Genomic DNA, 27,113 nt, shown 5'->3' with positions numbered 1-27,113 from the left:
TGATTGTTCAAACCCTGCCCAGGCCTCCTCTGCTATAACCTGCCTGAAGTCTTTCCCCCTGACAAAATGATGTCCCCATCTACCTCTCACCACTATGCAGGTGTGCCTACAATGAAGCTGCTGTTTTTTTGTGATTCCAGAGCCCAAGTATGATCTGCCTACAGATATAAACCTTCCACAATATTGGTTTTGGTAATAGGACCAACTTTTCTTGAGAACACACAATGTGATTTTTAAAGTAAGAAGTGTCCACTGAGATTAGATCCAACATATTCGTTTTGTTAACACCAATAAAACCTCATAAAACCTCAGAAGCTTTACTGGATTTCCTTTCCTGACAATAATCAAACAGATTTCCCTCAGTAGGTGCAGAAATCCCTGAATCACTAAGAACCAAATCAATATTTTCATGCTACACAGACAAGAATGAGAAATGAACCTGATTAGAAAATACTGGAATCTTGATTAACATTGTTTTAACATACACCTGGAAACAAAAATTTTTTTACAAAGATTATTACCACGGTATTTGTCACTAGAAGTGAAACTCAGAAGAAAAGTATATGAGGGAAATGCATGCAGCAGTTTTCCTTTCAGATGCAATAATCACAAGGCCAGTCTAACTTAGCCCAACTGACAGGTTATTCCATGAGCAGGCCACAAAATTTCTCCAGAATCAGGCCCCAAGCTGCATTCTCTACCCTTTTAAGTGCCTATTTTACATGACCAGGCTCAAAGGCCCAAATTAGTGGGATAAGGAAGATGACATCATAACAGCAGACACAAAGGGGAACAAATACAAATATTCCCTATGTTAGCACACAAGTTACCTGCATTTACTGGCCCTTAACAGAACAACCCTTAAACCCCCAGAGACAAGTGGATTCACGCTCCCTCTTGGATAATTCACACAGAACCCAATCACTTTACCACGTAATAATTCTAAATACAGCCAAGCTCGTTGCTTTCCTGCACCTCAGCAGGTGTGGTCCAGAGCTGAGACTCGGGAAAAAAACCAAATGTACACTGAACTGAAACGCTCTGATGTCCTACAGACAGGGCAGCACGCGTGGAGAAACAACTAGGAACCGTCAGCCCACGGGGAATTGTCCGTGGGCTCGTCCCCCAGAGCCCCCAGGAGCGCCGGGCAGACCCTCAGCCCACGAGCAGTAAATAGCGTGGGAAAGGTTCCGAGGTGGGTGTTGGTGCATCTGTGCCCCGGGGAGGAGTGGGCACAGTTTATCAGCAGCTAACGAGGGGTAAGAAGCGCAGGGCTCTGCTGGCTGGAGCTGAGAGCGACGCCGAGTGTGCCCCGAGACCCTGCCTGCCTCGAGGAATCAGCTCCTGCTGTGAAGTAACAGCCTTTAGCACGTTCTGCACAATGACATCACCTGAAGCGGGCTGCCAAAAATGTTACTTTTTGCATTTCTTCAACGAGATTTCCTTTCGTCACTCTCGGTTTTTTAATTTTTTTTTTTTTTTTTAGTTAGTCAATCGTTCAAAAAAAAATGAACGTTCTAAGTATTTCCAGGCCTATAGATGAGCTTTTAACACAAGTGACTATGCCTTTTAAAAACGTTGTGTTTAAATGCACCTTTTTTTTTTTTCCTGATTCTTTCTAGTAGATTTATATTTACAACCACGCCGAGCTAAAATAATACAAGTTACTGCAATTGCCATCCTGGACTGAGTTTTTCCCCTTTTGATTTATCCCTGTTCCACTGAAGAATACTCCATTTGATGACAGTGTGCCTGTTTGTTTAGCGAGCTGCAGGCAAATACTGAACATGAACAGCGAGAGGTCAGTCAAACAAGCACATTTCTCATCTTCAAGGAAGCTGTTTTAAAGCTCACCGGGTGACAAGTCCAAGCAACGCATTCCACTCCTCCAGGGAGTGAAAACAAGCTACAGAAATCTTAGTTGCAGAAATGGTGGTTCTTTCACTGAAATATTTAAGATAAGCTCTTCCCTTTTGAGCTCTGAGGAAGGTTTTGCCCCTTACCTTGGCAGAACCCTCAGCTGGAGTGCACAGGAGTTTTCGTTCAGGGCTCAGTAATCTCAGGTGTTTTCCATCTTTCCATCGAGTCAACATCGAGTTTCCCAGGGCAGAAAATGTCTTCCTTACTAGGTTTGAACCTAAATAAGATAATTCAGTGTTAGCTAATGATGTAAAGCCTGGGATCATTTCCCTTCAGGGAAAGAAAAAAGATTTTAAAAAAAAGATAAATTTTAGAGTGTTCAAGCTGAGAGTGTAAGTTAAGAGCTATATATGCAACTCAGTGCTATTTCTTTGACTTACAAGAATACTTTATGTTCATCTTTTGTGGCTCCTGTAACTAAGCAAATGAATAGAAATACCACTGCAATTCAGATATACTTTCTTTTTTTGACAGGATCTGAACTAGCCTTAGTCCTAAATTTGAAACACTTTTTGTATGGTACAAAAAATAAAGCATCTTCCAGAAAACAACACAGTGTTATCAAAGGAGAGACAAGAGAGCTGAATGCAATTTTCTAACATTTTAATCCAATGTTACGTCTTAAACATCAGCAAAATTGCCATAGTTCTAAGAAATATTTACATAGTGTGCATGTGTGCAATATGTTTTAAATGACAGACCTCTGAAGGAAAAAATCTTCTTTAGTTATTTTCCTCAGTGCTTCCACAATGACTTTTTTATATAGATTGATAACATTATGAAAAAGTGCAGCAGATCATGAGTGCAGATGTTTTGATTTGCTTCTAAAATAATATCTAATATCCAGTGTTCTCCGGGAACACGTTGCACTGCTCATGTGAGAAGCATTAAAAGAAGTTCTTTTTTGAGTTATTTATTCTTAAAGAGCCCATGCAACAGTAAATTTAGAACCCCAGGTTTGCACCAAATTGTCATCTGTGACCACATTTTAATGTAAACCTTGAGAAACTTCCACAGTTACTTTGGGTTATGAATAAATGAAGGAGAACAAAGTTCTAAGAGTCTCATTTGGTGATTTGCAGCTCCTCCTTCTGCATGTCATCCAGCTACAAATCCTTTGGGGATGCTTTCTATCACCTGCCCTGAGATGACTGATAAGAGGCTGATACCATCAAAGTCAATCTGCTTTCTTGGGACAAGAGAAATAAAAAAGCAGCACAAATTCACACCACAGTCAAATCCAGCGATCCCAGGGTGGCTCAGTGAAGTGGCTGGAGTCTCAAAGGGACATAAAATGAACTGTTACTTGTCCTGTTAGCTCAGCAACTCCAGGCATCAGAGGATCCATTGAGATTAACTGTGTTTATACAATGAAAGGTGTTTTTAAAATACAGAGGAGGAAAAAATCCCAAACCAACACATACACAGAGATTTTAGTAATTTCTATATATAATACAATATTTAGCAGAATTACAGTTACTTCTGAAGTTCAAACAACATCCTCACACTTCCAGTGGCTTTACTCACAGATTGAAACCCCCTCTCTGAAAAGCTCATCGCGGCAAGGTGAGCTCAAAGACAGACTGCCCAAAGCCCCATTTCATGGCATCGACTGCAGAAAACAAGAACTTTTCCCCCAGTAGTTGTGGGGCTGCCACGGGAACCGCAGCGCTCGGGTTACACGTAATCCCCCAGCCTCGGGGAGACAATCAGCACGGCCATCTCCAGCAGAGCTTTCAGCTCTCCGCAGGTGCCTCCCCATTGTGCTCGGCTTTACATCAAAATCCGGCAGAGGGAACGTCCCACCTCCTGCCACCCCTCCCCTCTGAAACAACTCTCATTGCAGCCCCGCTCTCCTTTTCTCCAAAAAGGCCAAATGTGACTTTCACCCCTTTGTTTGAGTGGGGTTTTTTCCCCCCTTTATCTTCCTTCATCTGTCTGACTGAGAGATCTGAAGGTGGGAAGTGCAATTTTATTTGTTGTGCATTATGAGTTTACTAATTCTCTCCTGACTGGTGAAAACAGGAGCAAATCCCTTGAGAGCCATGTAATTATATTGACAAAAATCAGACAGTCTTCCCCTTTTTCTGGGCAGTTTCAGAAGTGATAGTCCAGGAAAATAAAAGGCACAGATAGATCAGTCCAACATTAATATTGTATCTGCATTAAGGTGTGAATTATAGCTCGGAATTTTTATGTCACGCATTACGAAGTTTCCTTCCCTATCAAAAATCTTATTCTTTAGGTTAAAATTTGTTCCTGTCCTTCACAATCTGTTCACAAGGCAGAAATAGCAAAGTGCCTCTCGCAATTCCAACTTCTGCAGTAAGTACAAACACCGCTTGAATACTTCTCAGAATTTTTCTTTTCATCAAGTGTAGAGGCATGCTCTGCCCAGAAGAAATATTTATTAGGAAGAATTCCCCCCTTAGTAGTCAGTCAAGATTTTCTGATCCAGTAACAAATACTTTTTGGCCAAATAAGCAATTTAGAACCCCACAATACTCAGGGGAGGCTGGCTGCCTCCTGAATTAATCATTTATAATGAATAAAAAGAAAACGGTTATGAGAGACACCAAGAGATGCAGTAAAACACGATGACAAAAGAATAAAAAAACTTGACATTGATCTGACTTGTTTCCACTTGGAGACAGGACTGATAATAAAAACCAGACATTTCTTTGGTGCAATCCAGTTTTTCAACTCAAGTTTCTAGAGCACAATGAGAAAACAGCAAATAGATGAATCCTGCACCACATCCAGTTGGTTTTCTTCTCTGCATCTTGTGGAGTCCTTTTGCCATTACCTTTCTGGGCCATGTTCATGGCTGATTCTCCCAGATTTTTCTGCCCACCTCGTGTGGGCAGATCCCAGTGACTCACACCTGACCCAGCAGTCAGTTCCCAGGGAACTCAGCCAGTATCCTAAAAAACCTGCTTGTACTTGCTAAGCCTTTACTACTAATTTTTATTTGTATTTTCCCCCCCCTCAATCTAAATTTAGTAACAATTAATTCTTAATTATGCACCTCTTTCCCCAAGCCTGGCCTGGATCAGAAGTGTTGGAGGGCCACACAAATGCCAAACCTCCACCTGCAGCTGAAGCCACACATTCCCTGTCCCAGCAGCCTTTATCCCACGGGTAGGACATGGAAACAGCTCCCAGTTATGCTGCAATTTCCTGCCATTCCTTTGGGATGGTGATAGGAGATAATTCTCCTCCTGCACTGGAGCAGCACCCTCCAGGTCAGCACCCTGTGAGCACAGCCTTACCCAAAGCCTCAAGGATAAACATCTGCTGGGGACAGCAGGTTTGGAAAAGAGGTGCAGATGAGACAAATTGGTCTGAGAATATTAAAGCAAGGCAAAAACAGAGATGAAAAATCAGTGTCCCTGGCAGTTTGCCAATGGCAGGAATCAGCTCTGTATTGGAATAAATATATTCCTGTAACTGCAGCAGATCTAGTTTTCACAGTTCTGTCTAGTAGAATTCGTTATCTACAGCTCTACTAAGTAGCAGCATTAAACCTTTTCTTATCAAAAAATCAAAACAAAAAAAATCAAAGTCTCAAATTTTCATAGATCAAAATTGACTCCAACAAAAATGGCAAAACCACTGCAATGTAAACAGCATTTTCTGTAATTGCCTTGGTGCAGCTACCATCACTTGCAGGAGAAAAATCTGAAAACAACAGGAATCGTTCTGGACTTTTCATATCTTTTTTAAAGCCTGTAAATTTATTGAAACCTATCTCCTCCCATAACACCCTTATATCTCCACAAAAAAAGCAAAACCACAGTGAAACAAAAATCTTCACCTAAAAGTTTCCAACCCCCTTTCCCAGGGAGGTTTCGTGGATGACAAAGAGGTTGCCCTGCCTATTTACTTCATCAGGCAGGTAACCAGCAGACCACACACAGCCAAACAGGACAGCATTTTGACTCCCAGCCACCATGGATTCCAGGCCAGTTACAAACTTGAAGTATCTTTATATGTTTCACTGGAAAATATTTGTCTTTTTCTACTGACTGTAGAAAACACCCTAAGCAGGAAGGTGGATTTCACTCTTTTGGATTATTTTATCAGCATCTTAGTATTCACTGGGAGCCTTAAGTATAAGCCAAGATTTAACTGTCTTAGTTTTTCAAGAATTGTAATAAAGAGACAAGACCCTTATCCCAGTTATTTACAATCTAAACAAGACTGGAGTAGCAAGGAAACACCAGACAAGTACTGATGACTATTGACATAAATCTCAGGAAACCAGAAGCCTGTTGTAGATTGGCAACCTATATTGTAGATTTTTGTGCACGTGAAAACAAAGTCCAGTTTATTTTAGGGTGCTTCTAAGGAGCCTCTCCAAAACGTGAAGGACATGAAAGTGAGAACACACAGGTACTTTATGTGGAAATTCATTGAACACGTGACAGAGTCATGTCTGGGCTGTAAAAGAAGGGCAAAAATTAAGGAGAAGACATTAGAAATGAAGACACCAGAAGGCAAAAGAAATCAGGCAGCACCTTCACAGAGAAAGAAGTGGATAAAGGAGAAAAGGAAGCTCAATGAGTGAACTGGAAGTGGTGCAAGGATTGCTGGACCCGAGATGGGCAACGTTTACAGAGCGTCAGCTTTAACAGAAGTGATGGGCACAGCCCAGTGTGGGATAATTCTGAAGTCAGAGACCATATGCTTTGAGTTTAATCCAACTGCAGAGTTCTGGCAAACAGGCTGCATTTATAGTGGCAGATACATCAACTTCAATTTTGTAGCAGCTGTGCTGCCCTTTAATTTCTCTTTATTACTCTGAAGTGCTGTGCTCTTGTACCCCTCTCACTCACCTCCAGAAAGCACATCCCTCAGAACAGCCCAGCCTTTCCATCTGAAGCCAACTAACAGCTCCTGCCCACTGGAATTTTCTTTGAGATATACTGTTATTTTCCACTTGTTCTGCCCATTTTCTTCTTAATCAAACACACATTGAAGTGTCTTCCTAGGAAGGCCGAGCCATACCAGCAGGAACTAAGACTCTCTAGTTCAGCTGGCAAAGCTTCTCCCTAGGAATTCCAAGCTATCCCAGATCCAGAGAGCCTCCTTTCCCAATTCAAGCTGCTTCTCCCAGACCCACCAGCTCTCCTCTCTGCCCTTACCTCTGCAGTTGCAGGAGACTCCAATATCTCCAAGCATTTAAGCAGCAACTCTACCCAGTGCATCAGAGCTGACTGACATCAGTAACAGCACAAGCCCATCACCAACTGCACTTTCCTCAGCTGAGGGTTTTACTCACACACATCAGGTCATGCTCAGGAGCTCTGTCCAGCAAAACCAGACTGCCAAACCCCCTCCCAGGGGCCAGCAGGAGTCTATATACACCCCTCTCCCCACAAACCCAATCAGGCTTCTGCCCTAATTAAGCTCGTTGACAGCAGGTGTTGTACATTCCCCCCCAGTGATGGCACACACTCTCTTAAAGCAACAAACCTTTTAATGTGAGAGCACAGAAGGTAAAGAGATGATGGCAGTCAGCGCTGGCACAGTCCCCTTGAAGCCAAAGGCAAGAAAAGGATGGTGTACAGTGCTGGGAAAAAAAGGAGAAAGCATTAATTTTACACTTAGGTGCTTTTTTCTTCCCCTGGCAGCTGATAGACAGGAGGAGCTGTATGGAGGGCCAGGGTGCAGGAGGAGAGAGACCCTTCATTTTAAGGCCATTAGAGGAATGAGAGGGGCATTTGCCTGAGGCAGCAAATACAGGTGAGAGTAAACACTGTTCACCTCATGCCCCTCGCTCTGGGGCCTCTCTGTCTGCTCATCCTCTGCACTGCCTGCACTGCAGCGGCTTGGGAGGGAAAATAATCCAGAGCCTGGGCTCCCTACCATTCCCTCAAACGAGATGAGAGGCAACACTATCTGCTACCTGCTCCTCAGGTTCCATTTTACAGATGCCACCAGCTAACACCTTGCTGTGGCAGAGCTCTTCTGTGAGCATGAACTGGCTGCTGCTGCTGCTGGAGGTGTTTCCCAGGCCTCCTGTATAAATGTATTTATCCCCTCTCTCATCCAGGGTGCACACACTGCAGACACCTGCACACCACACCTGCCCAGAGCTGTTGCCTGCAGGCCTGGTTATTTGTTGGTTTGTTTGTTTTTTACCACTGCTGAGCCTACACAAACCCCACGGACACACAGGAGCGGGTTCAGGAGCTCAGGTGAAAGCAGATGTCCCCAGCAGCGTCCCCACCACTGCCAGGGGTGTGTTTGGAGCACAGAACCATCTCATCTGCTGCACATCTCGGGAATGCAGCGCATTTCTGCCCGCTCCAGCACACGGAGGAGATTGCTCTGGCACAGGGTGTGGGGAACGGGCTCAGGCAGCTCCACGAGCCACAGAAATTCAATCTTGTTTGTTCAGAAAGTGCTGCCTCTCACTGTGGCCAAGAGAACCCGGCTCCCTGAGACCTGCAAGCCCTAATTATTTATGAAGATATTTTTTGGCTCCTCTCAAGCTCTGTATTTTGTTTTCAGTTGTCAGGTTGAGCATTGGTTGGCTGGTGCTCTGAACTGGACTGTGACCCCTGATTCACTCTTCCACCAATTCTCTCCATATCTCTTAATTGTCTTGAAATAGCCAGACTTCTGCATGGTAATGAATGTTATTGTGAACTTAGACACTGGAAATCCTAAAATGATTAGATTTCTGGAGGGCTGAATGAACCAGTATCTCCCAGGGTAATGGTATGTAGCTGGCTGAGCAGAGAACTTCAAACTGTGAAATGCTGACTTCAAAACCTGCATCTACCTTGTTATTCCACCTCTGCCCTTCCCTTTGCAGTTAAAGGAGACTCTATCTCTTTATTTACCTACCTCCCAAGTTAGGGAATAAATCTGGAATGTGACATAAGTGCTAAGTCTGTAATTAGTAGGAAAAACTGTTCCCTGTTCATCTCAGCATGTTCAACAACAGATGCCCATCACTTTAAAAAGACCAATCAAAATTTTAAAACATATATTCTGGGCAGAATATTTTTAAAACAGAAAGTATTCAAGATGGAATTGTCTTGACAGTGCCTGCAGCAGACGGACTCAGGACAGCTCACTTTGTTTTTAAAAATTGCAATGGAAAGCTTGTGGAACTTGCTTTGGTATTTTTCTATTATAAATTAAAAAAAATGTGTTAAAAACAAAGATATAGAAAGAAGTTTTTTTCAGTGCTGGTAGATTAAGACATCATTTGTAATGCCCACAGTGGGGGAAATTTGGGATTTAGTGCAAAGTGTCATGGGGCATTAAGAAGAATCCAGCAAAGCTGCCTGAGCCCAGGATTTGGGAAGTGAGCTGTCCCACAGCACAGGGAGGCTGCAGACCTGCTCAGTACCCTGGAAACACATCCCACAGGATTTTAACCCACAGAGGACAGAAAGGTGGATGCTGTTTTGATCAGCTGATCTCCACTCACTGTACAGTGAAACACTGATTCGTGCAGGAGAGGAGGAAGGCAAAGATCACTGAGATCATTGCCAAAAGCAAACCAGGATGAATGTTTGCTGTAAAACAGACAAACAGGTCACATCCAGGGAAGTACAAACCTGAAGCTCTCACATGAATTCCAGGGTAAATTCCAACAAGCTTCTGAGGAAACAGAAAACAGCCCATGGTGTTCCCACAGCAAAAGTGGAATTGTCAGAGTTTAACATGAGCAGGATTTCTTTTCTCAGTGCTGCAGGACTGTAGATGAAGGCTGAAAGACAATAAATATCACACAGCAGGAAAAATAAATATTCCATAGCATCCTATTCCAAGAGAAATACACTTCGAATTTCAGGCTTATTTAAGTCTTACTTAAAATGTAAAGGGAATCTGTATATTTAATAAATACATCTGCTGGAGCCAGGCTAAAAATTGTGGGTTTCTTGTGCTTCAGGCTTTCAGTGTCAAACAAACAACTAAAGAGCACTTGCCTATGCCCCCAGTGTCAGCCTTTCTCTCAAAGCTCAGCAAGAACAGCCTGGAGTCTCACTCATCGTTTTCCAGGAGGTTAGATCCCTAAATCCCAGGATCATGTCCTGTAGAGTTACTGATACAATATAAACCCAACATTTTCCATCCATAAAGACATCAACACCCAGCTCTGCCAAAACATCAACCTCCACAGCTGAGGAATGTCCAACGATGCACGAGCACAGTTTTATATGCACTGAGGTACATGAAATAAAACTACAAAATGTTTCAAGGTCATCCTAGGAAAATGATATGACTGGAAAACCATGATTAGTTGAAAAATTGACTAATTTTTAATCTTCTCATGCACGTTATGGAAAGAGCTGTCTGCAGAGTCAGGATGATTTGGCACTATAAGAACCTGTGTTGGTATTTTGTGTTGTTGCTGAACAGCAGATGAGCAAGTCTGCAGAACCAAAGCTTTTAAGACAACTGGTCTCTGAGCCACCCTCTGGTTATGTGGCAGTGACTTCTGAGAACTGAAAACCAGCAATTACCATATCAAATGTCTGCAAAGGAAAAGGAGTAGTTGTGATTTAGGCAAATAATTAGTCACATCAAGAATATTTTAAATTATAACATGACTAGTTACGTCAAGAGGAGGTAAGAGTAGAGGGAGTAATTCAAATGCTTGATTTTTAGAAAATCCAACAGTTCTAAGGTTCCTTGACCAGATAATGACACGTCCTGGTTTGCAAAGCACAGCCAGTGTGCATGAGATTCCCGACACACTTCAGAGCGAGCTCAGAGTTACAGAAGTGCCAGGCCTGGAACAAACTAATGAGGTACAGAATTGGTCATTTGCCAGATCTTCAGGGTTCAGGCTCTGGGTGAAGTGGGAATGTGGATGTGTTACAGTCTAAATTTTCTGGTGGTGGATTTGAAGTCGCTTCAGCCACCACGGAAGGGTTTGTGGTGAACGAGCCCCTCCTGCCCGACCCTAACGTTGGCTCCGAGTGTCCTTTTTGCTGACAGCCTTGGCAGAGGAAGCCAGGGCTGTGACAAGAAGGAATTCTTATCTCCAGAGGTGGTCCTGGGGTCAGAGTTGAGGAATGCTGGCTGGGCTGCTGAGGGAGCGTGTGCTGCCCCTGCTGCCCGGGGTGTTCATCTGCTCCTTGCAGGACACGATCAGGACCCAGAGCACAGCTCCACACAGAGACCCAAATACATCAACAGTGACATTGAGAACTGCCTTACTGAGAAATAAAACACTTTTAACCTCAGGAGATGAATTAGAATGGAAATAAACCCTCAGACATGAATTTTTATTTATCAGATATTAGAAAAGACAGTTTTCTCTGGGGGGACTTTTTCTGAAATCATAAACTGTCAGATTCCTCTCACCTTCTTCCCAGTGTTGGAGGCAGAGTGGCAGCCCAGATGAACAAAGGCAACCAATATGCCATGGAAAAACTCACCTGTGAGAAGCTCATAGGGATCATTCTGAAGTTTCTGTCACAGTTTTTGAGCAGCAGCAAAGAAATACAGCAGAAAAGGGAAGGAAAAAAGTGCTCAGGAATTGCAAACCCCCCTTAATCCAGGAAGGTGGAGCAAGCAAACTTAAGTTCCTTTTAAGCAAAGGCTGAGCCATCCAGTGTGAGAGTCAGGGGGCCAGGGAAGCAGCAGGAATTGGAGGGGTCAGAAGCAGAACCTGAGCAGAGGAATCTCCCCCTCAGCAGGGACTGTGCTGGTGGCAGCCCTGGGGACATTACCTGGAGGTGTCCTGGGAGTAGAACTGATCTCCTTGCCTTTCACGTCTGATGGGAGGTCACTGAGACAAAATATACTTAACTGTAGATGTGTGTCTTCTGTTTTAAGTCATCTGTAGAAAATCTAAACTGAGATCTTCATGATTTGGAAGTTCTTGGCAATATTGCTTCTCCCTTTTTTTCTCCTTCACTGAGCAGAAACCAACAGAGCACTGTGTCAGTTAAGGTCAGGCTTATCTGAGCCGTCTCTGAACTGCTAATTCTTCCCTCTCCCAAAAGTGAAATCTAAACCTGTTGAAACTGGCCTCTCTTTTCACAAAACAGGATGTGAAACGAGGGCTGATAGTAATGAAAAAAAAATAAAAAAATGTTTGCTTTTGTAATGGGGTTAACAGTCTAAATATCACGACAGATTTTAATATATCAAATAGGGAATATTACAAGAAAAGGTAAATCAGGGGCATACAAATTCACAATGTACTTCTCTACAACTTATATATGTATATACATAGACAAATAGAATGTGTTTGTGTGTGTATCAGGAACCACTTCCATCCACCTGCTTATATGTGAGTTGTGTTCATTTTGCTTAATATCCTTTATGCACAAGAAGAACCAGCTGTCAGGTCCATAGAAAAACCAGCACAAAAGGAGAGTATTTAACAAAAATATGCTTACCATGGAGGTACCAACTTATACCAGGTTCCAACAATGCAAATAGTTATTGGATAGTAGGTCTTTGATAATTTTTTTTTTTGGAATTTGATTGCAAAATCAAAAAATGCTGGAATAGTTTGGTGTGCCACACTTGGCACTGTCATTAAAATGCAAAATTCAACATGTTTGAGGTATGTTACCTGAACAAAAAGGCTAACAGAGTGTCAATTTATGAGGATTTCTGTGCATACCGGAGTTATGCAGGCTGTTTGTGTCTGCCCAATCCCAGCTCTCCCTCAGAGGGACAGTCCAGCGTCCCAGGCAGGGAATGCCTGTTGTCCTAATCAAAATCAGGCATCACAGATATCACAGACACAACTGGTTTGGACGTAGAACATGAAGAGATGATTAATCTTTTCCTCAAGCATTGTCAAATGCTTCCTTCACCTCCCACTTCAGTCAGTTCTCAAAAACCATCTGGCCCACAGTTCTTTCCTTTTTTTTCTTTTAATATGTTGCCTAATTTTTGTTAGTCATGGGCAAAAGCTGAGACCAGTGATGATGAGACTACACCAGGTGCCTGATATTACACCATGTGAGACAGTATCTTGCAAAACAGTCAGATACTTATTTTGGCTGATAAAGTTTTTTCCCAGAGCAGGACTGGGGTATTCTTCCTGCCCACATGTATTGTTTTCTATTCCATAGCATAGAGGGCCGTGAAATGAATGATGCTTAATGAACAAATAGATAACTGAGTTCTCCAGAAAATGTAAATGCCTGTCTTTCACTTGTACCTTCCTGTACCAAAATTCAGGTGAGGAATTCCTTATTCTGTACATGAAATGCATAACTGCTCTTTGACATAAGCGGAATTCTTGTACAATGACAGGCACAATCATGGATCAAGGCAGAGAGGAATAAGCCACTAATATTATGTCAAAATAACCCCATCCCTCACTGCTTGAAGCTCTCAGGCTCACTGAGCCACGTGGCCACACACAAGAAGTGCTGCCTTTCAGGAAAGGCAACACTTTACTTTGATATATGGGCCTGTCCCACAGCTAAAATGTTATTCATGACACAGATGTTGAGTTAAATCACTACAAACAAACAAGCCCATTTCCCTATCTGGGCATTCTTCTACCGAATGAAAAATGGTTTGTTTTGTCTCAGGCCAAATCCCTTCCAAAGTGACTTGCCCAGATAAGAGTGTTTATTGAATAATTTGACCATGCAGTTATGTTGCTTTGCATCCACACTTTAGCAAAGACAAAGGTAGATCCAAGATCATTCTGTTGCCCTTGGATTCTGAGGCTGGACAGGCACCTGCAAAGGACATTTCATCTACCCAGGACGTTGTATCCTGAATGTCTCAGTCATCCCTCTGTGGTGTGAGGGATCATCTGTTTCCTTTTTGGCTACACGGGGAACCCTGACAAACAGAAACCCAATTTGTGTCTGGAACTCAGGCTAATTGATCCTTTTCAAGCCGCCTGCTGGGATTAGGGAAAGCAGTCCTACTCTGAAAGAAAGGAGAAAAGGGAGCACCAGGAATTACCTTCAGTGTCAGGGACCTTTTGTTTGCAAATATAAACTCTGGGCTCTTCCCTGTTTGAGACGCTGGATGTTTGTGTATTTATATTGCACATTTCATTAAATTCTCTGTCAGTGCTTCTGCTCTGGGGCAATCCAGGAGCTGAGAGACCTTTTCTGTCATTTCTCAACACGCTGATCCAATAATGCCCAAGCCCTCACCTTTTTGTAAGCCAATAGTTTTTGATGTCAGACTCATCACAGCACACACAGTCTTCTAGAGCGTTATTTTTATGTTTCTCTTGAAAATAAATGTCACTTTGATTCTAAAAAATGAATTAAACTGTTTGCACTATTGAACACCTTTATTGAAGGCAACTTTCAAAGGACTAGGCAGTGACAGTATCATGTTTCACTGTGAAATTTGGACTGTGCAGTCATGACAGACACTGTTACATAGTAAGTTTGAGCCTAAATGGCAATCCAGGACAGATACAAATAAATCTTTCCTCTATATTTCTGCACCTTCTTTCCCCTCTTTCCTTAATTTTCAGGTTTATAATGACCTGATCATCCATGAAACCACTTTCTCACAGATGTTACTAGATTTGTACTATACCACTATCAGCAGAGAGGCAATGATTTCAGGACTTGTCAAACACTGTGTAAAACAAGAAAGTAGTCCAAACTCTGAGAAACCGGTTCCTAAGCAAAGAAGAAATGACCAAAAATAAAACACACGTAGCAAAATGTATTATTATAAAAATTACAGATCTCCAGGGCCAGTTTGTGATCAAAGGTCTCTCAGTTGCTATCAGATAAAAGCTCTGCTCTGTTGTTGAGGGACATTACAGCTCCTCTATTGTTCTCAAACACGGCTCAGGTCAAAGAAGTAGCATAGCCAATCAATTAATGTCCTACCTGCCTCCTTCACTAATTAGAGACTCAGCCTCTCTTCTTCTCTCTGCTCTTGATATTTGAAACTTCTCAGAAGGTGAAGATTAAAGTAGCAGCTCTCAGACTTTTCCAGAGGGTTTCCTTTTCAAGGCTTTCGTTCCCTGACAAGTATGGATTCAAGTGAGGTGAAAGAGCGTTAGGAATTTTCCCCATCTCTTCTGCTTTTATTTATTTTCATTCACCCCTGTAAACACAATCTGTAAAACACTTCCACAAAGGAAGCTCTTTATTATCTTACCTCCAATTCTGTTTCTAAAAATAGTCACATAATCCAGAATATTAAACCTAATTAATATTAAACCTAAATATTCGTGTTCCTCCATGTTCCAGGAAAAGGCCACAGTACCCAAAGGTCACACCAACATCTCTGGGTTCATAATCATCCTGTACAAATGCAGCTGAGGTAGAAGGAACCACGGACACCTGAGGAAAAAAATAAACTACACAAATCAATCTGATGGTGCTGTGCAGATTCTGCTGCTAAGAGCTTGCTGACAGCTTGTGCATAACAAGCAATCCAGCACCTTGCTGAACAGTTCAGGTAAGTACAGACAGATAATATCAGGGTTCTTGATTAATTGACATTTAAGCAAACATTTAAAAGAAAAACAACAGCACTGATGCTCACCCATGAACGAAGAGTTTGGAAAAAAAAAATTCTGCTTTGGCCCAGAATGTAAAGAATGTACCTAAAATGGCTTCAAGCTTCAGAAGAAAGGAAGAGGCTTTGGATATTAATCCAGTGGCCAAAGCAGAGAGAGGAAGGAAACAACTGTTATTCTAAAGAGCCCATGAACACTATTTGTGCAGTTTGCCCTGCCTAGAGACAAGAAGGATGTTTATGCACCTGATTTAGTGGCTTCATTCCCCATCCTGTGTCAATACAGTTTGCATTGTGAAGCAAAAACATGCTTCTTTATTACAGAGACATTTTAGAGAGGAAAATAAGTAAGAAGGGAGTTTTACACAAGCCCCTGACTCCCCTCATATATTATATTCTTTGTTAACTGCAGTGTTCCTCTTCATACCAAAACAACAACGCAGTTCCTCAAAAAGCTCTAGGATAAAAGAATGTGTATGAGAACATACTGTGATTTGCTAAAATCTAAAAGTACCACACATGTGATGTCATCTCATGGACCAAGCTACTCCTCTAGGCTACAGTGTGAAAGGATGGGCACGTGCCCATTTCCCCTGAACACATCTTTTATGCCAAGACAATCCTCAGTCAGCACCAGCTGATTTCATAAGCTCCATGAAAAGGTTACTTGTCTGTTGTTAAAATCAAAACACTGTAACTTCTTTTTTTTTTTAATGTATGTTGCCAACATTAGAGCACAGGGATCTAATCCAATCTAATTATCAAATTTGCAGGTTTTTGTTTCCATTACACAACTGCTATGTGTGTAATAGAAGAATTTGCTCTGTGTTGATACAGCTTCTTGGACGAGCCCAGAATCTGCATATTCCCCCAAAATTAAATGCAGCCCAGGACTGAACCCTGCATGTGTGTGTGTCAGACATGAGTGAGGGCTGGGCATTGGAAAACCGTCCTGCAGTGATGCAGGGAATGATTACACCTCTTAAATGCCTGTCTAGACAAGCCAGAGACGATACAGCAGGAATTCTGGGCTTGGAAGGGTTAATCCAGAGCTTCACTAATTCTTTAAACACAGCATTTGTGAACATCTCGCGCACACAGAGGTTCACTGCAGCCAGTGGGAGTCACGGCTTCTTCCAGGACCGAGCCCTACACACAGAAACTAAGTTCAAATATATTGTTTATGCACTGCAGACCCAGTAACTCACAGGATCCCTGGCATCCTGCGGCAGGATTTTCCTTCACACCCAGCCGCTTCTCCAGAGCCGGTTTTTCACGGCTTGGTAGCAGCTGACCCTCGAACCATTTTCAGACATGTGTCAGTGTTTTCTTAACCTGCCCGTGCCCCGCTGTCCGTGTGTTCATGGCACAGCTGCGCTCGCAGCCGGAGCCCCTGGGGAAGGAGCCGCTGTTCCCGGAGCTGCCGGTGCGGGATCAGCGCTGTCGGCGCAGTGCGCCCTGCTGGATGTCCCCGCTCGCTGCGGGGACAGGCACGGCAGAGCTCCCCTCCCTCCCTTCCCTGCGCTCTTTTTTCCTCCATTTAGATGATTGTTTTGTTTTGTTTTGTTTTTCTCTGCGGATTTTTTCATTCCTTCCCGATTTCAAACTATCATAGAAATTAAAAAGTGAAAAGGTTAGGTCAAGTGAATCCCCCCACAAATGTATCTCAGCCTCAAATATCCTAACAGGTTCCAATCACCATACTGGTTGATTATTAGATTTAACTGCCCCTTACTCATGCCAACCTTTAGATTAGGAAGAAATCCTTCCCTGGGAGGGTGGGCAGGCCCTGGCACAGGTTGCCCAGAGAAGCTGTGGCTGCCCCATCCCTGGAAGTGTCCAAGGCCAGGTTGGAGCACCCTGGGATAGTGGAAGGTGTCCCTGCCCATGGCAGGGGGTGGCACTGGATGGGTTTTAAGGTCCCTTCCAGCCCAAACTTGGATATGATTCTATAAATCTCTCACCCAATAGTTCTGATTTATTTCAAATGTATCAGCTCCAAGCTGGAATGGCAGTTTTGAGAAACCAGTGGAGAGTTCATCCATTAAACCAGAGTTACGGAACAAAAAGCAAGTCCATTCAGTTATCTTATTCTGTGAGCAGCTTTTAGGCAGAAAGGTGAACTTCAATTCTAACTTTTCCTAAGTCTTTCTTAGATGTCACCACTAATGGTACAAAATGCTGTAATAGAAAACAAGTAACTTGAGCAAATGATTGCGTAATTATAAAATATTCTGATTTTCCAAAAGCAGATGGAAAAAGCTTATGCTGAAATACTTTTTTCAGGAAACGTTAGAAACATCTCTTCTATGGATTGCATGTTGAAGGAAACAGAAAATGATATAATGAGAAAGGACAGAATCCAATTATTCTAGTATTTTATTTCTGTCAGAAGCCAATTTTAGGCATTCCAGTGAAAGGCAGAAAACCAGCTCTGAACAATACAGAGACTCAATGGAAGAAGTTAAAAACCAGAGCAGGTGTTGGAAAATTGTATCTGCCCTTTTTTCTGTTTGTTGTCCAAAAATGCAAATTGCTTTTTACCAGAAACCTTTCAGCTACATTTTAGCTTGAGAAAATTTAGCTTCTATTCATGCAAGTGCTGAGAGAGAAAGCCATAAATGTCAGCACACAGAGTCTGGGTTTTATAATCACATGTCTCTCAACATCCTTCTACATAATGCATAGAATCAGGTAATTACAGCACAATTGTTAAAAATCTCATAATTAAATAAAATGAGGATAGAAAAAAATAGAGAACTAAGGAAATGTATTGTGGATGCCAAATATGTATAATTGGCCCCATTTTCTTCAGCAACTGCAATGTGTAAACACCAAAACTGTAAGAAATCACCAATTTACACTCACATGTAAGATGCTTTAAAATTCAGCATTGTGAAAAAAGTAGCCATTTATCTCAGCCTGGACACATCCACCCATCCCAAACTGGACACATCCATCCATCCATCCCAAACTGGACACATCCATCCATCCATCCATCCCAAACTGGACACATCCTCACACCTGTCCAAGCTCCAGCCAAGCTCACAACTGCCCTGGATGGGTTAGTCAAGGAACACCACACAGTCCAAGCACTCCCACCTTCCCCAAACACATCCCACTCCTGCCCCTCAGTACCTGCCCAGCATTTCCAGCATGGGGGGTCTTCCAGCAGAGCTGACGTCAGAGCACAGAAATGGCACATCTTCTGCCATTTCTGTTTGGGGGCTCATTTAAAAGCCTCTCTCTTTTTATTACTCAGGTGAGTAAGAGCTGAAGAATGAAACTGCAGACCTCTTATCCTTCAATACCTTTCCAAAGGTCCTTGTCCACCCTGACCCCTTCCCTAAATACTAACTGGCCTTTGTTCCCTGTTGCTCTGGTGCATGTTCCATACCCAGCACAGGGCTCTGAAGTGTTCACATAAGTATCTGATATAGCTTTGTACCTAAATAAACAAGTGAAAGGAAACCAGGCCTACCAGAGGGGAAAGACTAATATAAATCTTAGTGGATCACCAACTTCCTCTTTTTTTTTTTTTTAGCTATGAAATAAGTGGGATTCCTATAATCCAGCATTCACCCAAAGTTGTTGCATTGTGTGTTTTGACATATTCTAATATGGCATCTGTGGGAACTTTTCAGTTAAAGTTTTCTGCCCTACAGATTACCCATGAATCTCCAAAAAAAAAGAGGTATACTCATTCTCCCATAGATGTTGTTGAAACTTTTCCTTGCAAGGGTATTAAACATGCATTTTCCATTGTGGATGTTTTATTCTATTCCCAGAGCTGGACAGCCTTGGCTATCCATGATATCTCGTATCCGTTCGGGAATTGCTTGCACAAGATTCCCGTGATGACAGTTCCCATTAGCACACGTTCATTTACACAGACTTTGGGTTGGTTTTTTTTCTTTGCATTTGTGAAATTCCTTTCTTTGAGTGGATATGAAAGATTATTCCTTCAATAGTTCCTTTCCCACAGGTAGATAAGTCTCCTTCAAGGAAGCTGTCGCTCACCAGGACCCCGAGATCAAAGGGGCTGGAGCAGAAAGACTATCTCTGGATCTGTGAGGGGTCACTTGTCCCTGAGCCCTGGCTGGCATTCCCCTCAAAGGATGGTCCAGTTCCATCCTGATCACTCTGACGTTACAGTGGTATTGTCAGGAATGCTGCTTCAGGTCAGCTTACATAGTAATCAATCACTTCATTAATCAGTGCAAGATTCATTTGGTCAATGCAACCTCCTTCTCCTGGGCACTAAAACACCCAGCAAACCTTGGCAAGTGCCCACAGGTACAGTGGGAGGATCAGCTGCACATTCACCCAACGCTGGCTCTGTGACCAACAGCTTCTCTCAAACCAGAACTGATTCCTGGTCCCTCTGGAGACCAAGTGCTGACTTTGAACCTTTCCTGGAAAGGTTGAGCTGCAGGAGCTGCAGCAGCTGAAGAAGGGAAGTTCTGGTTCATTCACTCTGTGAGAGTGAATATCCCAGCAAGGTATTCACTGCAAACCTGTGGAAAACCGTGGGAAGGCTTTTGGGAATGAGATCTGAACCCATTGACTTTGCCTGAATGAAAACCTGCAGCTTTAGCCTCTTTCTGCATTATTTATATTATTATTTATAATATGTAGTAAAAACAAATGGAATCGGAAAGGTGGAACAAGGACAAAAGGGTTTAGTAACTACTGGTCCAGAGATAAGGGTAAAGAATGCATTGAATTTCATTTATAAACCCTAAAATCTGCTTTAACCCATCTAAAAAAAGATCAGAAGAAATCCTTACCTGTATTAGAGGGGCACAACAGTTTCTGTTCCAAACCATCAGAGGGCTGAGTGCCCTTGTGAAATGCAAGATCCTGCCTCAGGAAAGAGCAATCTCTGAGCCTGGTGCCAGATGAAGAGCCCCAGACACTGCTGGCTCTCCTTGGTCACTGCTCAGTGTCCCCCCTTGACTTTAGACACAAAAGATGATATTTGGAAATCTCCAAAAGCCCTTGGCATCCAGCAGAATAAAGACCAGTCAGATACTGCTGCACTCAGCACTGACTGTCATCCCAGTTTTAGAAGAAGTCCATCAAGTACCAGGCACCCTGAGCAGACAGTTCATCTGCCCAATTTACCTGCAGTTTGCTTCTTTCTGGAGCTGAGCCTGAGCTGGGAATTCAGCTGCAAGCATTTCAGCATTGATGATTCACTGTCTGAAGGACCTCCAGGGAAGCCCTAAGGTACCTCCAGACAAAGTTCTCACTTCTGGCTTTTCTTGGCTTGCAGGTTTATTACCCAGCAGAGAGCTGAGAGGTGTAATACATCAAAACACAACCTAAATTCCAGGCTCCTACGTGTGCTGATGGACCCTGGAGTTCCCACTTACAATTGCACATTCATATCAGCTGAAGGAGATGCTAAATCAGTCTTGATCCCTCCCTGTGCCTCTCTGCACAAAGCCACAGCTGATGCTGATCCTCAGCTGGAAGAATGGGAGGGGGCACAGGAATATCAAGCTCTTGTGCATTTGACTCAAGAAACCATTTGCTTTCTGATGTGGACAATTATGAGAATAAAACAGTGGGAGAACTGTAGCATTCCCCACCCTTTGACAAAAAAAACGGCAAATGTCTTCCAACCTAAGGTTCTGATGAAAGGACAATGGCAGTAAAAATGGGAAATATTGCTTAGAAGTAAGCTTTTTTTTCCAATTAATACACATTTTTACACTTTGTTTCCTCCTTGAAAGTTTGGCCAAAACGAATCTTCCTACAGTTAATTGGTCTCAAGAGTAACAGGGTCAATGCAGCATTACAAGTTCATGCTCTGGATTCCAATAAAGGAGTTGTTACCATAGCAAAAAGTATTGTTGCAAAGACAACACACACAGTGTAAGATTAAAGAAAAAGATCTCCACAAATATTTATGATACCCAACAATACACAGGGTATTTTCTCCTAATTACCTAAAATGAGGGTTTTGCTACTGCTGTGATAGTTCACTGTGATGGAACAGACTGGCTCCCCTAAGACTCATTTTTCAAAATGCAAATTTCCAAATTAGTTGGTTTCATTCAAAGTCACATCAATTATTTTTAATTTTACATACATCGTGCTGCTGCCTGAGGCCAGTCAAGGATTGGAGAAAGACATATTGTGTGAGAGCTGTACCTAAATTGTAAAAAAAAAAAGGCAGGTCATACCTTATAATCTGGATTAGTTTCAGGAAATAGAGGGGAAAAAAAAAAAAAAGATGAGCTGGGGTAGGATGGGTGGAAAGACAAGGCAGCAGAAATCTGAACAGAGATGCTCCTGCCAGCATTGTTCAGCCAGCATTTTGATCCGAGGTGGTGTTCAGAGTTTCAGATGATAAACTGGCAGCTTTGGAGACTCTGAGACACTCAGGGCGGGAGGGAAATGATTGCAGAAGCAGACTGCAGTCTGGGGGAAGAGCCTGCTTTGCTGGAAAGTGAGGACAGCTGTAAATAATGATGCAGCACTAGCTGAGACACGGAACAAGTGGAAGGGAGAGGAACAAGACAGCAGAATGTGTGAAAGAGGAAGAAGAGCCAGGAAAATGATCTAAGCAGCAGAGTTTGAAGGGACTGAGCGAGGGCGAGGTTGCAGAGAGCAGGAGCAGAGGGGAGGGCAGGGCTTTGGGGAAACCTGAGCTAAGGGGAGTCTCCAAACACCTTTGCATGTGAACACACGTGTGATGGGAAGGGCAGGGGCTCTGCATGCCCTCTTGGGAAAGGGAGAAGCATTTCCCCAGACAGCCTGGGCCAGCTGAGAGAAGATGGGGGCTGAAAAAAAACCAAGGGGAATGCTGTGTCTGTTCACAAGAGCAAGAGACAGTGCAATGGAAAGTGCAAATGCAAGAGTAGGATTTGAGGGAGATGATCTGAAAAGGCAACAAAACAGCAAAGTGGAGATTTGGGGCATGAGAGGGAGGAGTGAAGGGGTCCACTGGAAGGTGGGAGCATGTGGTGTAGGAGAGGCACCAGGGGAAAGCTGTAGGTCAGTGGCACACGGACAGAAGTGACAGTTACCCCCACAAGCAATTAAAACAATGTTTAAGTTCTTAATTAACCATCATAAGACCTTTGACTTCTCATTGTAAAGACTATTTTAACAGTTTGTAGAGAGAAGAGGGGTATTTATGGGCTTGAATAAATCCTGTAAAAGGCTTGCCCTGCAAATCAAATGTGCCTTGGCATGAGTGAGGAGGAGCATAGACAGCTCAGGAGCACTGGGCCATTCCTGGTTTTTAATCTTCTCACCAGATTTACTCCAGCTTCAGTGCAAAGAGGGGGATGTAATTGCTTGCTAAGGCCTCCAGCCCACGCTCAGTTTGTCTGCCAAAGGCTGCATGTGTGCACTTTGCAGCGCTCTGCTGGCATCTCCCAAAAACAAAGCCAACAGATTCCAATGACTCTCTCCTGAGCACCTTACAGTTGTCATTTTTCAGATTAAACAATGAAGCCCTCTCATCTCACTGCAGAGCAGGGAGGCACTGCTGTTTCTCAAAAAGACAGAGTTTCTTATGTATGCACACACACATGGCCATCCTACAGTCACACCTGCACATGGCCCTGTAAATACGGGCAAAACAAAATCTTCTTTTTTCACCCCTTAATCCCAGCTGGAGAAATGGCTGAGAATTTGAGAGTAAACTCTCAAAAATATTTGCCCCAGGCAGGCAGCATGGAAAATTTTGCCCCAAATTATTTAAGTTTGGCAAAGTCATAAGCAATAGAAAACAGGATCTTATAATAGAAACTGCTGGGCAGCCCCATGGCAGACACCACTATTTGCTGCTTGTAAGACTTCATCTTCATTAATAGGAGCTGCATGGCAGGGCTGGAATACCCTGGGGCTCCCTGTCTTTAATTTCCTTTGAATATAATCTGGGTCTTAAGCCTTCCTTCCTAAATAACCTCTGTCTTTAATTATTTTTTAAGCAAATTACAACTTAACAAGCACACATTCTCGTAAGGTGGAGCCTCTAATTATCAAAATGACAGTGCTGCTGAGAATCTGAATTTCACACTCATTGGGCGACCAATTCAACAGGCCAGTAAATAATTATACACCATCCCTGCCAAAAAAAAATGTTAAATAGGATATTATAATACATGGCTGTGTGTCCCTACACCTTGCTTTACTCAGTCACCTGGCTGATTCTTGCCCAGGAGTATTCCTGAAGTGAGCAGCAGGGAGGTAGAGATGAGCAGTCCCAATGGTCACACAACGTTTGGAAGCTGCATTACATTAATTTGGGATAAACTCTGAGGGTCTTTCTCAGCCCTTATTAGGGCACAAGTGTCATGAGTGCATGTAGGAGACACCAGCACGTAGCTCACCACTCTTGGATACATTTGGCAAAATTATTCTGCTAGGAATAATTTCACGTGACTTTTCCTGCTGGGAATCATTTTCAGATCCTTAGAAAGGCTGGTGACATTTTGTAGGATCGACCCACAGCACTGATGTGCTGCTTCATCCTCTGATGTGACACGGAGCACTCGCTGTGGATGAAACCACATGGCCTTTGAAACATGAGCCAGGTTTGCTGCAGAGTCCAAAATCTCTCAGGGCTGTACATTTGGAGCTAGAATATAGTATTTGGAATGCCTGTTGGTTACATTACCCTCTACTGGAGCATTACTGCTCAGAAGTTCCATCATTGTTTCTTTATGTTGCTTAAAGAAATGTGCCCCAAATCCCCCCCATTATTAATCCATGAATTTCAGTTATTCCATCAATTCCAACAATTGCTAGTTGTATCAAGTATCTATTCAGAGTGAAAATGAGTCTAAAAAATCACAAATTATTCCTTTAATTAATCAGCAACATTAGACACCAAAGTTTCTAATCGCTACTTTGAATATGAATGAAAATTCCTGAAATACTTGAGTCACCTTATTGAAGGTGAAGACCTGACTCCAGGAAAATTGATCCATCTTGAAAGCAAACTAGAAAATAAAGGCTACACACATCTTCATGTGGGCTGTGCTTGTCTAAGTAGAAAGATGAATATCATCACCCTAGATTCAACTTTCCACAGCAATTAGCTAAAGTATCTCGATTTATCTTTCCCTGACAGTTTATGATTTTAAGGAAATATGAGATGTTTGGGTTGTTGGTTGTTTTTTTTCCTTTAAATGGACATTTTAGCACCATCTGCTGGTGTTAAAACTTGCTCTGGAAACCAAACACCAGTTACCTCCTTCATTTTAACTTCCTTAAGGCCTGCTGCTGGCTCTTATTAGGAAAGGTTAATTGCTTGCTTTTCTACTACAGATCCCAGGATTGGAGAAGTAATTCATCCCAGTGACTCATTCATCCAGATGGAGGATTCTTCTGGAGGCCACAGATCAGTAGCAATACCCTGGTACAGAAATACCTAATCTACAGCTACATCCAAGGGTAGACGCAACTGTTTTTCACTGGGTGAAAGCAACAACCCCCACCCCTCAGTCCTTAAGAGGTAATTGAGATTTTTTTTTTTTCCTTGTTTATTCTGAGTTGATAAGTGGTATTTAAGCCACAGAATGATGGTGTGACATTGGAGATTTAATGTCTGGGGTGCACAGTCAAAAACCGACCTGCTAAAATTACCTCTGACTGTATCCAGTTATATAATTATCTGAGTTTTCCCATCTAATTCACACAGTTGATATCTTTATTTCTTTAGGCTGCCTCTGGCTCAACAGTTCTTTCCTGTCTCAGAACCTTTCAGGGCACAGATAGGCTGAAGGAAATGGTCACCCTTGGTCTCAGCTGCCTTTCTGCAGCTCCTGTCCTGAACCCATGAAAATCTCTCACCTCCAGTACAAGTTTGATCTCTGCCTTGCTGAAGCCAAGCTCAGAGAGTTCCTCTCTGCAAGACTTGCCCAATGCCTGGGTTTGACTGACAACATCATAAAGCACTAAGAAACCAGCTTTGGACTTCATGGTCTCCCCAGAGGGAAAGTTTCAGCCCCTTTGAATTTAGGCAGCTCCAACTGATAACTGCCAGGGGGATTTCATGTTGTTCACATCAGTGACTCCTATGGCAGGAAAAAACAGGAATGGACCTGGGGAGCTTTTTTTCAGTCTTCCCTTTCAATACTCAGCATTAATCCTTGTGGCCTGTAGTTCAATCTCAGCTCCCATCCACCACATCCCAGCCCTGTCTGTACACCTCTTATGTCCCTGACTCCAAGGAACACACTCCCTCCCTCAGGTCTCTTCTGCAAACATTAATTTCTCTTCTCAGTTTACCATTCTCTGTGTTAGAAACTCCTCCTTACAGAATATCCATGGTTTAAAGATGAAACTCAGTTGAATAGGATGTAGAGAAACAACCTCTCAAAAAAGTACATTCCAGATTGCTGTGAAAAGCTGATGTAGGAACAGCTGACAGGAGGAAATGGCAGTTTACAGCATGGGGTGTCAGGATGTTCTGGGCCAGCAGCAGGGCTGGGCCATGAGTTCCTTGTCTTGGGTAAATTTGCAAAGTCCTGCTCAAAAGGTTCCAGTAAAAAATTAAATCCCGTTATTTATTAAAAAGATTCGTGTGTACACCTCCAGCATTCACTGCTTGGAAATGGACCCCTTAATGTCTGGAGGGGATACAAAACCTATGGCTCTTCTGAGGTTTCAGAAGGAGGAAGAAGGCCGTGACCTCTAATAGCAATTATCCTGCAGAAATAGGACTACTCACCTTTGCATAATCTTCTACAAAATAAGCTGGACAAAAGGTGCAATGCTATAATGTGGAATAACTCCTCAGGAGCTGTAAAGAATCAAGGAGGACCTTGAACACATTATATGTATTGAAGGAAAAACTATGATCAAGAGGTTCAGGCCAGAGCTGGTTCCTCTGGCAGTATCCAGCCTCTCTGGACTGCAAAATAAAGAGGCATATTTCATACAATTAGTCCAGTTAGGTATGCCAACACTGGTGAATGTCAATTCAAACTCACTTCTGAATTTCTTTTTTTTCACATTAATATCATTCATATCTACTTTCAGTCAATAAGTGAGATTCAGGTAGAGGTTTATCAAGAAGACATGAATTGAATGGGGAGGGGTGAGAAGACTCTGCTGTTTCAGCGAAACAGAAACTGTGGAAATAAATTAATTTGGGCAAATTTCCCGTTAAAACAAAGTCAAAACCTTTTGAAACTGCCCCAATGTCCTTTCCAAAATATTTTGACCAAAGGAGTTCCTTTGAATTGCAGTCTACTTCTGCTTTTCAAATTTAAACCAAGGTATATTCAAACAAAAGGTCAAAAGTTGCCATGAAAACTCTCCAAATGTAATGAGATTAATTGCCCTGATCTCCCAGATAGCATTAGGGACAGGAAGCCACTGCATGTCCTGAGGCTCAGACTGCAGAGATCTCCTGAGCTCCACTGCACCTCCCTCCAGGGGCTGAGGGAAGGTGGGCAGTGAGAGTGCAAGTCCCTGCTGGAGGTGTCCCCTAAACTCCCCTGGAAAGTGGAGGGACACTGAAAGCACCTGCACTGACAAACAGCCAAGGGCATTCAGAAAACTGCAGTGGCTTGCAGTGAGGGGAGGAAAGCACCTGAATTACATGTAGCAAATTTACCCAGAGAAAAACGTGCTCTTGTTCCGTTTGCCTACCAACAGAGATTTACATTAGAAAATATGCATAATTTAGAACCACTTTTACATGTCTGAATGTGGCTTCTGTATGTCCATTTAAAAAGCAGGTAACTGAAACACGTACAGGATTCCCA

The 27,113-nt window shown here is 42.8% G+C and overlaps 1 long non-coding RNA gene across 1 annotated transcript; it reads right to left on the bottom strand.

The window, feature by feature from the left end:
* Positions 1 to 1,267: 1,267 nt before the first annotated feature.
* LOC114063983 lies at positions 1,268 to 16,577 on the bottom strand. The gene is made up of 3 exons (XR_003572659.1): positions 16,472 to 16,577; positions 7,174 to 7,182; positions 1,268 to 1,279 (listed from the first exon to the last, which is right to left on the bottom strand). It is a non-coding gene; the product is annotated as an uncharacterized LOC114063983 (long non-coding RNA).
* Between the last annotated feature and the right edge of the window lie 10,536 nt (positions 16,578 to 27,113).

Source organism: Empidonax traillii, unplaced genomic scaffold, assembly GCF_003031625.1.
Source record: "Empidonax traillii isolate 1590-97213 ecotype Southwest subspecies unplaced genomic scaffold, ASM303162v1 scaffold505:size591145, whole genome shotgun sequence".
In the NCBI taxonomy this organism is placed as follows: domain Eukaryota; kingdom Metazoa; phylum Chordata; class Aves; order Passeriformes; family Tyrannidae; genus Empidonax; species Empidonax traillii.
This window is presented reverse-complemented; position numbering and strand designations above follow the sequence as displayed.